Source organism: Cupressus sempervirens, chromosome 10, assembly GCF_028749045.1.
Source record: "Cupressus sempervirens isolate cs-2001-9-10 chromosome 10, ASM2874904v1, whole genome shotgun sequence".
Taxonomy (NCBI): Eukaryota; Viridiplantae; Streptophyta; class Pinopsida; order Cupressales; family Cupressaceae; genus Cupressus; species Cupressus sempervirens.
Genome location: NC_143127.1, coordinates 843,980,137 through 843,993,359, shown reverse-complemented (window position 1 = coordinate 843,993,359; position 13,223 = coordinate 843,980,137). Strand labels below are relative to the sequence as shown.

Here is a 13,223-nt window from a genome sequence, read left to right as displayed (position 1 = left end):
ATATATATATATATATATATATATATATATATATATATATATATATATAAAGTTTTTAAATTTATTTAATTTTTTATGAAATATTTTTATAATTATGAAATGTAAATTTGGTTGGCTCTTACATTCATTCTTTTTATTTTAAAGAATAATTGTTATATTTAAAACATTGATAACAGCCGTGGCTTTATATTTAAACATTGATCCTAATAACATTCGGACATACCTTATGATTGGACGGTGTATTATTTGCAGCGATGTCAGTTCAATAGTGTTGTACCAAAGGTATTATCATGACCCAACGCACGGAGAGACGAAAGGAAGAGAGATGGAAGGAAGATGGACGACATACCCAGCTAGTCGAAATAACTGGCTGGGTAGCCGTTGCTGACCCTCTGCTCCCCCTTTCCTATAATTGGGGCCCTTCGTTCAATGAGTTTAGGTGGGTGCCTATCCCAAGCCTAGGAATCTTTTCCAGCTCAGGTGCCCCTAACATGCGGAGTAGGGCTATCTACACCCATCCCCTTCCCTCTTTTATCTTGTGACTGGTGCCTTTGCTATTAGTAGTGATGTCGGCTTTCGCCCTACTATCTATGGTTGAACTGGAAGAATTGTGGAACAGCGCCCCTTACTATTCATAGACAAACGACCCCCTACTATATAAAGCGAATTGGTTTGCCCTCCATAGTTGTGCTAGGTTGCTAGCCTGCGTATTCAAAGTATTCAAACTGTGCCGGGATGTGGGTCCTACGGGGCAACACCGGGAATGTCGACAACTATCTCCAATCTCAAGTGCACCGGTCTCCCAACTATTTGTAATTCCTATTCCCTATTCTAATGACACACGAAATGACAAATAGAAAACATAATCCTAATTTCTTATTCTGCCCAATGGATTATGCTTGCCCATCTCCTACGCATGCCAACAAAGGCCTTACCCTTACCGCAACTTAAACATTAGACTGCAGATCAGACCTTGCAATCCTCTATGTAACCTGCAACGTTTAAGGTCTGAAATGTGATTTCACGCCTCTGTTTTTTTACATCATCACTGGCTCCAATAAGCAAACCAGGCATGAATATCGTGAAAAACGCAAAAGGACATGCAGTTAAAGATCAAAAGCAGGTGGGCGCACAAGAGATGCTCCTGGAGGTGTTCCTGAATCATATTTTGCAAACCCTCTTCACACCTACTTGCCTGAACATCCGTATTATCCTCTATTTCTATTGTTGTTCAAGGAAAAGATCAAAACTTTAGGGGAAGAATAACTATAGAACCACAGCAAATGACAAATGCAGATGAAACAAATGCAAATTGGTGGGAAGGAGAGGAATCTTCCTACAACCCAACAGTCTCCAATGGTCGAAAATCCCCACTTTCTACTAAAAGTTGTATATGCATTGCATGGCAAGTAATTTCTTCTCAAATTTTATTTTACACTGTAATCATATCTCGCTTCGGATGGCATGACCCTTTTTCTGTGGTGGGAAAGTTGACTTGTTTATTTAGTTCACAGGCATAAAGAATCTTCCAGTTTGCAATCAATCAATCAGTGGAAGACAACCTTTGAAAAAAGTGCCCACGCAAGAAGACCATTACACCATATCACTCGAGAATTCAGGTATGATTTTGAAGATCTTGAAAGTTCCTTCATATCTTAAGCCAGAATCCGAGAAACATTCATTATAATTTATAGCTAACATATGGCAAAAACAAAGTATCTGCCTTTTGCTATTTTCCCCCCTCTAATCACAGTTATTAAGATGGTTTTAAATCATTTATAGTTTAGGTTTAATCAAGGCTGACAAAAATATCAAACCATCATTTATGTAGATCTGCACTTGTATTTTAGTTTAACAAAGGAGAACTAAAAAGATATTGTCAGCATGAATTAAACTCTTTTGCTAGGATTTAGGATTCTATTTAGTTTTAAAATTAAAAGCCTGAATCACTCAACACATGCATTTACTACTGTTTTGAAATGTATGGAAGTGTATTTTGATGATTCAGTATAACAGCTAAAAATACCCTCTTCTTTACTTTTCTCGCTTCCATTACAATGTGTGAAAATGTTTCCAAATACCTCTCCCAGTAGTTAGTATTTTAAACTTTATTTTCCACTACAAGAATGCCGCATTCTACAGCAAAAGAAGGAACAATTAAATATACAGGTGCAAGTTCCAGACAAGGGCAATAAACCATACAACTATAACAACAGGAAGAGGGGTAAAAACTAAAAACAGTATTTAAGAAGTTTTAACAATGACCAAAAAGAGAGGATCGTGTGCTTGTTAGAACAAAAATAATCAATAGAATAAAAAATAATGTTACAAAACAGAGTAAAAAGAGTAAATGGTTCAATAAACCGAACTTCTGATGATCACCTGAGAGAGAGGTAGAGTTTAATCAAATCTTTAAAATAGTGATGAAAAATTGGATGAACTGAAAAGCTGGATGAACGGTTACGAACTTATAAGTTAACGGAAACACTAAAATCTGATTTTATGTTAACAGTGTGTGTATAATCAATGGTATTTTTATTTTGCATCCTTTAGAGCTATGAAAACTGCAATTCCAGAATTCCAGCTAGAGTTTGGAGTATCGCAGGTGATGTGATAGTAAGAACATCATCAAAAAGAGTTGAGAGGGGAAGCATTCTAAAATGTTGATTCTTTAGCCATCTCAAGCACAATTGGAATTACCTTAACATGTGTAACTAACACTTGAGCTTATACAGGGATAATTTTAACATAAAATGTTTACACTTTTATGTGGAGTAAACGTGCAAGACATAATGCACTTTGATGATTTAAACAGATTAGGTGGAATGAAAAATCCTCTGCTCCTTCTCGGGTACATGTATATGTTTCCGTATCCATAAAGGATATGGATATGATATGGGATGGATACACATTGGTTGCCCTACCCATGAGAGCTCAAAACAATTTGACATAACTCTTCCTTACTTTCAAAAAGAACTTTAACCATGCAACTTTTTTTAGTTGGTATAAGCAAAAATCTACACCAAATGAGAAAGACAAATGAAATGTATTTTCTATTTCAACTATCCATTTTTCTGGTTTATCTTCCAAAGCAACTTTACCATTTTTTGAATATTGTAAATACTTAAGTCAACTTATAGTTATGTATGTAGCAATCATATGTCTATTTTTTTGAAGTAATGAAAATTTCCTGTAATAACTTAGGAAGTTGTGTTAAATATGTGTATTTGTTTTTAATGAATGTCTTGTCCAATGGTATATGTTGTCACAAAAGCTCGCACCCTTGTCCAAAGTTTTTACCTAAGGACAACCTTGTGAAACATGGAAACAACCTCCAAGTTGTGGGGCTTGAACAATGAGGTTGAGTCTTCGGAGAAGGCTAGCTTCTTTTACCATTAGGATGCACTTAAACTATTCTTGAAGAGAAAGGGGAGAAGGAAAACATGAAAGTAACTACCTAATCTATTCTAAAGAGGTGATGCACCAAAATAGGGTGTTCAGACCAATCGATGCCCATATATGCACAGTACCATTATCATGACAGTCCAAAGATATACGAATTCAGACTTGCTTTAATCTATTAACTACATAGAGATTAGACAACCACATGAGTGACATAAGGAAAAAAATGATTCACTTCTTATCATTCACGGGGAAACAGAGATACAAAAATGTAGATTATAGATATCCATAGTACATCGAAAGAGGTAGACAAAGCTTGCATAGTACATCGATGGTTGAAGAAGATAAGACAAGATGTCATATAATTCAGAGACAAAGAGGGAATTTACAGTAGTATGCCAAGGCAATACCAAAAAAACAGAGAAGATCCGACCCTAAGAAAGAGTACAACATCTGCTTTTATAGTGTAAGCATAACTTAGATAGCTTCCACCCTAAGATAGAATTCAACCACTACAATCAACTTTACAGAGAATAATTACTGCAATTGGAAAAGCTCTGATCACAGTGCAAATCCAGACACGAGAAAATCACTTGTCCATCAAACAATCTCTAAGAGGATAAGAATGGCGGCCATTAACCATCTGACTGAGTAGATGGATCAACCAGTGGCGATGGAGTGTTCTGTTGCATTTATCAGGCCTGGGGAACGACGAAAGTGGTTGCAAGAGATCTGAAAGATCGAATCTATCATCAAAGAGCTATTTCCCTTGTTATCAACTTGCCAAATCAAGTGGAAAGCAAAGGTCAACCGTATTCAACTGTCGCTCTGTACCTTTCCTGCTACCTGATTGGTTGGGAGTTCCTCTTTATCGAACTTCACGAGTGAAACTCTTTATATGTTTTGGTCAACACTGAACTCACCATCCTACGAGCATCAACTGTGGTCAAAACCCTTTATATCCCCTTTTGTTCATAACCTTGACTTCTTCAATCTTACGATCACCAATACTTCGTAGCATCGAGCCCACCCTTCATTCTCTTTACGATCCTTCGATAGCAACAAGATCATACGATCTCACGATAGAAAGGCGGCCCTTAATACCCTTGGCATAAGGTCGCGATACCATTATCCTTTCCTTGTGATGCCACAACGTAGTCAATTTAACCTTAATGATCTTACGATCGCAGTCCATCGTGATATTGACAGTGGTGGGAACAACCCTTGCGATCCTACGATCGTGGTTTGACTATCCTTTGTTGTGACCTCAGGAGGTGTCCTCACGTGTGCTTATGACCTTATAGCTTCACGATCATATGATCAACCTTCTCTTTCGTAGCATCTACAACCTAGGAAGTCAACTCCGCGATCCTACGATCGTTGACTCTCACGGTGTCGGAACATATCCTCACGGCACTTATGATCTTGCAGTTGCCTACTATCATAACATTGGGCAAGACCTTGCTTTGGCTTACGATCTGTAGACCATCTGCAATGTTAGGACAACCCGACCACTCAACCAACAAGAGCCTCGTAGCATCTTATCATTGTTTGATTTGCTTGATGATCTTTGGATACATGAGCTATCGTAAGATCAGGACCATACCATCTTGTCGTGGCTCCAGGATTTTAAAATATAGAATTGAATCTTGTGACCGTTGGGTGTGTTCAAATATTTGAAATTAATCCTTAGCGAGAAGGCAATTTTGGCAAACAATATCCATGGTGGGGGCCTTAAGAAATGGCCATATCTGTATCCGATACCATACCATACCCATATTTGTATCTGTATCCATATCCAAGCAACTTTGGATTTAAAAAAATAGTACACATGTTTTTGTTTTCTTAAATTCTCAAATTCTCCTTCACTGTGAAAGTGAGCTAAAAGAATTTGGAAGCCTAGACTCGAAAATTAACATTTCTGGTTGTGGTGCAGAGATACAATAAAACTACACTGCTGAATTGAAGTTAGCTGTCCAAGGCATTGTGGTGTCATAATAAAGTTGTGAATTCATGAAGAGAGTGCCTCCACTTGAAATCCAAAACATCGCATTAAGGCAACCCACAGCTCAACAATTATGTTGTCAATCACCAAAAATGAAAATAAAGTTTGGCACATGACATTGAAGAATAATATCAGCAACAGGAGGAAAATGCACATTATTGTTAACATAGGATGTTTAGCTACAAAAAGGAAGTAGTGCTTCTCAAAAGTATGGTAAATGTCAAATAAATAAATTCAGGATTACTTCAATCTATTGGTTTGACTGGCACAGCCAATGAAAGTAGGGGTCAGACTAGTAAACATGTCAGTTCTGTAATTAGTCTGGGACTCAAAATCTGCTTAGCTAAATTGGAGAGCTTAATAATTGCAGAATTTGAAGTCAAAGGGCAGAAGTAGGGCATGCAGTTCATGTAACAAAATCATTCTCAACTTTGTGTTGTTTTGTACTGTGCCATCCTTTTACTTCATTGTATTAAGCGTCTCAACATATCTTACAGATGGGTGAATCTACAAAAATAGAACGTGATAAGAAAGTGGCATTATTGAGGAAGCTGGGCATAGGTGTTTGAGTAAAGGGAAAATACGTTACATAGAGTTAGCCTTTGATGAAGATATGGAAAGAGAAGAGGCTGAACCTGAAAAAGGGGTAGGGAGGATGGAGCATGAACACTAAGGAGAAGAGTGTTCATGTGGTACACTTGTTGCACTCCTAGGAGCACCATGATAAAATTCCTTTTCGTGTTAGAGGACTATTGAAGGACAAAAGGTAGCAATTCTTATTGATAGTGTAGTTACTTATAACTAGATTGATGAAGAACTAATGAATAGATTGGGATTAAAACAAATAATTTTTAAGGGTTTTTATGTCAAAATCGCTAGGGGGATAGTTCTTCCTCATACTAAGAAAAATTTGCAAATGGAGTTGATGATAGGAGAATATAAATTTATAAAATGAAGGATGGTGTCTATATAATCAGCATGCATATAGAAGTGGGTTTAGGAGTTAAATGGCTATCCTCATTGATAAGTATGAACAAACTTATCGAGCCATGGAATTCTCATTTCAACACAATGGGAAGGAGATAGTTCTACATGGATTATGCTGGCATAATGAATGCAATTGAGGAGATTGTTGATGTTAGAATGGATGGATCATCATCATAGTGTTGTCATTGTCGGCAACTAAGTCACAAGGTTCGGATTCGAATTCAAGTTCGTTGATCATAAAATTTGGATGAAATTCGGCAAGGGTAAAAATTGACATTAAATTGAACTTATATAAATTTATTTATTTATAAATATAAGTAATATATCCACAAAATTGTCCAAATAGTTTGACATTGCTAAATAGTTATACTAAATAACTCAATATTATATCAAAATAAAATAATATTATTATAAATAACAATATTATATTAAATATCATAAAATTCGGATGTACTTCAGAAAGGGTAAAAATTCGCTGAAATTCAAACTTCATGGATGAAATTCGGTGAATCCTATGACTTAGGTTGGCAACAAGATGCTCTACAGGTGATGAATCGGTCATACTGGCAATAGAAGGATCAAATAGTTAGAATCATAGTTCAAAACAGTGCTGATAAGTGGCTGATATATCAGTTTCTCATGAGAAATTTGGAGTGATGAGAAAATACAAGGTTTTTGTGCCAAAATCTCAGCCGAGTAGTTTGAAACTTGTTGCCGAGAAGTTGGTGATATATTGCTGAGAATTGGCATACTTCTCCCGAGAAGTTGAAAAACTCTCATGGGCAGCCCAAGGAGATACCATGTAGTGGCCCATTTTAAAATTTGCAGCCTTTGGAGGAGAGAAGGGTTTGTTGGAGAGAAATAGTCATTGGAAGCCTTGTAGATTGATTGCACGTGTATTTGAAGTGGAATCAAAGAGATTTTTCAAGAAAGTACTGATTCGAAAGAGGGTGGTTTTGCACCGAGATTGGATGAGATTTAGGAGGGCAGTGAGACTGAGGACACTTAGGAAACTAAGAGTGAGGATATAGATGATGAGGAAGCATTGCTAGCGCTAGTGTTAGCTACATCTAGGATGGATATCGAGACACACAACCATAGCCACACTGGACTGCTAGGGCTAGACCTCCCACTCCCATAGTTTTTACTAGAGCTACTAGGAAGGGGAAGAGCTTCGGAGATGTAGACTAATTTTATATTGTACTTGACATTTGTATTTGTTTATCTTTTTACAATGACAATTTGCTATTTTTAGTTTGCTTTAGAGTTTAGAGTCTCTGACTATGGCTGACATTCATCGACGTTCCACATGAGGATGAGATTTTGTTACATATTGCATTTATATAATATCTAGATCAGTTTGTTTGATTTGTTTCCTTATTTATTGACTCATTAGATGCATCTCCTTATTGAATTTTGCAAGAAAAATACATTTTAAATTAAATTTAAGTCATTTTTAAAATTCCCAATTATTTCCCAAGAAGTTACCAATTTATCTCCAATATTTGCCTAGAAAGCTTTTTTTGCCTCACTGATAAGTGGCAGAGAATGAGATTTTGAACTCTGGTTAGAATTATGAAGTATGTATTGTACTGGCAAATAGACAGTCAGATGCAGTATTTTCGATGTGCGGTAGTGTGATTTATGTTTCAGCGTGTGTGGTTCATAGGGAAGATTCATCAGTGGTATATCTACCTAATTCCATATTTTCATCTACTGGAGTTCACTAGAGATGAAGATTTGATGAGATCAACTGTTCACATTGTAAAAAACAAAGCAACCGCCAAAGAGGTTTTGCTTAGGTCTGGTAATACAGTAATGTTTAAGTCAAAAGTCAAAATGTTTGATTTTTCAGTTATTTTGGGCTGGCATTGTGGTACTACTTTTTATGTAATGGCGCTCACTTGTGAAATTTGAATTGCATGTGGAGCTGACTAAATGGTAATATGTTTAGAGTTTTTCCACCGACCTAAGAGTAGTATAAATAGGGCTTGAAAGATTGGTGCGATTATTGATATTGCATTGATAGTACAGAAGAGCAGAAGTGTGTTTAGAGAAGTTCAGAGCAAAGCATCGACCAGAGATATATTGGATCTGTCGTGCATTGAGTGCAAATATGAGATCACTATTTACTTGTTGATTCTAACAGATTGACAAGCAAAATCCCTTAACCGAGCCACTCCTAACAGGGTGAGCAGGATCCTAATAGGTCTGAAGCACAAATCTTCTAACAAGGCAACTCTCAGAAGGAGTTTGAAATCCCTTAACTGTCTAGATCCTAATAGATCTTTGTAACAACTTGTAATAGGGATAAGTTATTCTTAACCTGGTATACCCTTAACTGGGTGGATGTAATTGCTCCTAAATGGGTAAACTTATTACTGCAGTAGTGAGATTTGTGGGTAGTAGTTTCCACTGTGTTTTTTTGCGCTGATTGAGCATTTCCACATGAAAAATGTTGGTGTTATCTTGTTGCATGTGTGGATGTTTGATTTCCTTTGCATCTATGTTCTTGTTTCCATTGCATGTTGGTTATTGTGGAAGGTATTGGAAAAGTTTATAGATCTGTGACTACACTGATTCACCCCCACCCCCTGCACGCCCGTCTTAGTGTCATCTAGTGTTAACAAATTATCTAATAAGGGATCTGTGATAGTTTCAGCCAAGAGGATTGGGCGAGTGTTTCATAAAGACCAAATAGCATAGCCAGCTAAATATTTAATTATAGATACACATCCATCAAAGTACAAGAGATCCTACAATGTGGAAATTCAATCAATTTCAGACAAACATAGTAAGGTATTAAAAGACATTCGTTTTAGATGATACCACCAGGTAAGGGTTGCCAACATATAACTGAGCTTTAGGAAGGAGCAAAACTAGTCATAATCACTTCATATTGTCATCCTAAGGTATACAAGAAGAGATTGAAAATGGAAAAATGAGCTTGTTTTCTACCTTTTAGTTGCGCATGCGGTTTAGGCTTAGGGTTCGTGTACAGAGCTGTGAGGGGGGTCCTTGTGGGTCTCCCCAGCCCCCTTTCCTTTGCAATTTTGTGTTTAATTTTTGAATGAGCTGTATATGTCCTCTGCCAGTTTGTTGGTGAAAAAGGTGTCTTTGAGATTTTCGCTAAATATCTTGCAAATTGGGTATGTAAGGGGGAAATTTTCAATCCCTGAATTGTTCCCTACGCGGTCTGAAAATGCAGGGGATCCGTCCCTGTATTACACGGGCTTCAATACAACTCTGTTGGTGACTTTGGAGCCTACTCATGAGTTTTTAATACATGGAGCATGTTCAATAGTCACTTCACCTTGTCACTGGACAATGTTCCACTGGGTTTTAATGTATTGATGTAATTTTTTTTTTCTCTACATATATCGGCAACAGATTGTTATGCATTGGACCTTATCCATATATAATCCAATGAATCACAATCTGTTGGTGAGATGTATGCCAAAAAATAACAATTAAGCTGATGGGCGCTTAATGTGTGTGCTTGCTCCTGGAAAGCTCAATTTTGGTCAGGTTCTTGTCATCCTCCCTGCCTGCTTGGTTTATCCTGATGAATGACATGTCTTTGTAGGCCAGCTGGCTATGTCCATTTTTTCACCGCAGCAATGAGTTATAGCCCGTCCTCTGCCCACCCCCAAGAGGACAAACTACCCGGGGCCTTAAAAACATAGGCCAGCTCGCCAACTTCCTTGCAAACCTAGGACATTTTTGTAGAGAGTTTTCAAAGCTAGTATATACAGTTATGATTTATTTTGGTTTGCGTCATTTTAAAAACGTCTTCTATGGTAATGTTGTTTGCCATTGTTTTGTTTTTTAAATCAGATTTTACTTACTGTGAATATCTTCTAGCAGCAGCTGTAGTGAGATTGGTTTTGGCTCGTCTCATTCATTTAAAAAAAAAACGTGATCCAGCAATCACTGCCCATTTCTTCTCTCATCATTAAAAAACATGCTACAATTTGTACAGAACCTTGAGGTAAGTCACTTATCACGATTTCAATGAATTTTTATTTAAATAAGCTAAACCAATAGATTTCCTTCCTCTGTTGAAATGATTATATTAATTTTTTCAAATCTTCATGCAAGCTAAAAATTGAGAGGAACATATTTGTTGCATCGATTAAAGCTCCCAATATTATTCTTCCCAATGCTTCCCTACTTACTCTCGTCTGCACCTGTACAACTAAAATCACTTTTGCTTCCACCCAATACCCAATGTCATAATGTCAAAACAAATTAATGTTGAATATGATGATACCATAAGCAATGGGACTCTCAATGATTGAAAATAGTAATTCATAGTGATATGTCAAGTACCCCTTCTTCTTTCAAGCCTATGAAGACTATTTCTGCAATATCTTCTTTGTAAGATTAATCAATTCAGATAGTCCAGACCTTAAGAAGAAAATCTGCTATGCACCTCATAAATAAAGACATACACAGACACACAGAGTTGAACATGTCTACCTCAATCTGTCCCCAAACTGAAAAACAAATTGATGCAGTTAATAGAATGGTGGTGCATCTTCTGAGTGTGCAATTTAAACAAGTATTGCACTTAGGATCAAAATCATCCTTTTGCAGTATTCTAGTGTTACTGCATATGTCAGCCTATTCCCAACAGTTGATTGTTTTTGATGGTGGCAATGGAAATATAACTCATTTTGTTCTACATGTTCTATTCCTCTCTCTTGTATACACGTGTGTTCCCATTCTTTGTAAGGCTAGATATGTAGACATAATAAGGAAGAAGCATAGAGAGATAGATTGAATGTCTTTTCTCACAGATCATGTCTAGAGCTGAACATAATATAATCTTCTTGTTACAGTTGTAATCGTTTGTTCTCTATTTTCTATCTTTTCTCTGAAACCAAATTGTATCTATTAAAAAGGTTGTCTATTGGACTTTACACCTAGGCCCTGAATCACAATGAAAGTTGAAATAACAGTAAGAGAGAAAGGACTCATTTGTATTGAACTGTCTCAATTTTTTTAAGAATCTCCTCTTCCTTTCAGTATATCCTTGTCAAAATGCCGAAGTCTCCATAGCAATAGACAGTTTGCGGAACATCATGAGAGATCTCATCTTCATCTGCATTACTACCATTTATTTAAGGAAACAAGGAAAGAATTATCTATCAATGTGAAATATTCTTTCTTGACTAAGAAATTTAATGGTTTTGGTGTGGGATAGCACTTTAGTTAAAAATCTGTCTACCAGTTCAATATGGATAAAATTATCTGTGGAACTCATATCAGTAACAATTTTGCAAAATTTACTGCAGTTCTTGAATTTGGCAGGGTAGTCAAACATAGAATAGGCAGTATTGGAAAGAGTAAGAGGAACTATGCTATAAAGAAGCAGTGAGCATGAGACTTTTAAGGAGGATGATACCATTGTACTATTGGCATTTGCACTTGATTAAAGTAGAATGGAAGGAATACAAGCACTGAATAACTTTCTGCCATTACTAAATGTATTGAAGCTTCCTTGAATCTGTTGACAAACAGTATGTTTTGGATCTATATTGAAAAGGTGTTTTTGACTTCAATTTCCTTTTCTTTTACATTTCTAACATTTTATTAATAATTACAATCCTATCCTATCAGCTCAACATTGCCCGCCAAAAAGCACACAACTGCTAATATTATCATAGTATCTAATATAAAACAATCATAAATCTTTAACTTGCCAGTGCAGTTCATATAGAGAGACCATTTCTAGCAGGGTCTCGCTCTACCTTCTTTCTAAATTGAAGGAATCTGGACTTATTGTGATCTTTTATACATATGAAGAAATATTGAATTTTAACTATCACAACAAGAGGAGATGCAAATCTCTTAACTTTCTACAAGTACAGATACATGTCATTAGGAAATAAATAAAAGAATTGAACTGTTGTAAAAAATAATCTATATGGGAAAAGAAAAAAGAGACGCTCTCATAGGAGACTGACTAAAAAAGACAAACCTTTCATGGACAAATGCTCAAATGGTTATGTCACATGTTTTGATGGACAAGGATAGTTATTGTTTTCAATTTTTGAATTAAAAAAAATTAAATTCTATGTTGGCCTACCATTTGTCACAGGCCAGAATATTCTAAGAAACGTCAGGTTCTTGTGGAGTGGTTATCAGATTATGATGGCGCCTTGCAGTTTTGCTTCTGTTAATATGGGCTTAAAACTGCAATTTGAATTCAAGTCATTAGGAATCTAATTCAGTGAATGAATTTAGTTATTCCTATTGGCACTATTTGCATGTGCAGATTCATGGATCACTCATATCACCTACTTGGCAAAGGAATCGTGAAGAAGCCTACCAGATGGTAAGGTGACCATTCTTTGGATCAGGCCATGGGTTTGGTCAGTTGCGGGTCATGTACATTGTATTGTCACAGGGCTTCTATTTTGTCATTGCAATCTGGGGTTTGCATTTTCTTTTGGCAACTTTACTGTACTCATGGCTATGTTTTTGTGAACTAACCTGCAATGGGCTGTGTGGAAAGAAAACTGTGCTACAGATTACGTCACACTTGATAGTGCAACCCGCAAAGCATGAAAGTGGGAAACGTTTCCAGTTCCATTAGGCAATTTGTAGTCAAACATTTAAATTTGATCAGTATGGAATGATTATTTAAGGTTTTTAAGGAAATGGTGATGTCTAATGCATAGAAGAGGAAACAAAGATTTCAGTACGTGTAAGAGAGATTTACAAGTGGCTAAGCATTCTTGTTCTGCTTTCCCTGTCTTCCAAATTTGATGTTTTCATTGTTCCTTCATGTGCATTACATCTTTAATTTCTTATTTTGGCT

The 13,223-nt window shown here is 36.4% G+C and overlaps 1 long non-coding RNA gene across 2 annotated transcripts; it reads left to right on the top strand.

Moving 5' to 3' along the window:
* Positions 1 to 327: 327 nt before the first annotated feature.
* LOC149536622 (uncharacterized) lies at positions 328 to 13,151 on the top strand. Of its 2 annotated transcripts, none has more exons than XR_016357005.1 (3): positions 328 to 1,405; positions 1,515 to 1,619; positions 12,678 to 13,151. It is a non-coding gene; the product is annotated as an uncharacterized LOC149536622 (long non-coding RNA). The 2 variants fall into 2 exon arrangements; XR_016357004.1 differs by having other exon boundaries at positions 1,508 to 1,619.
* Positions 13,152 to 13,223: the final 72 nt, after the last annotated feature.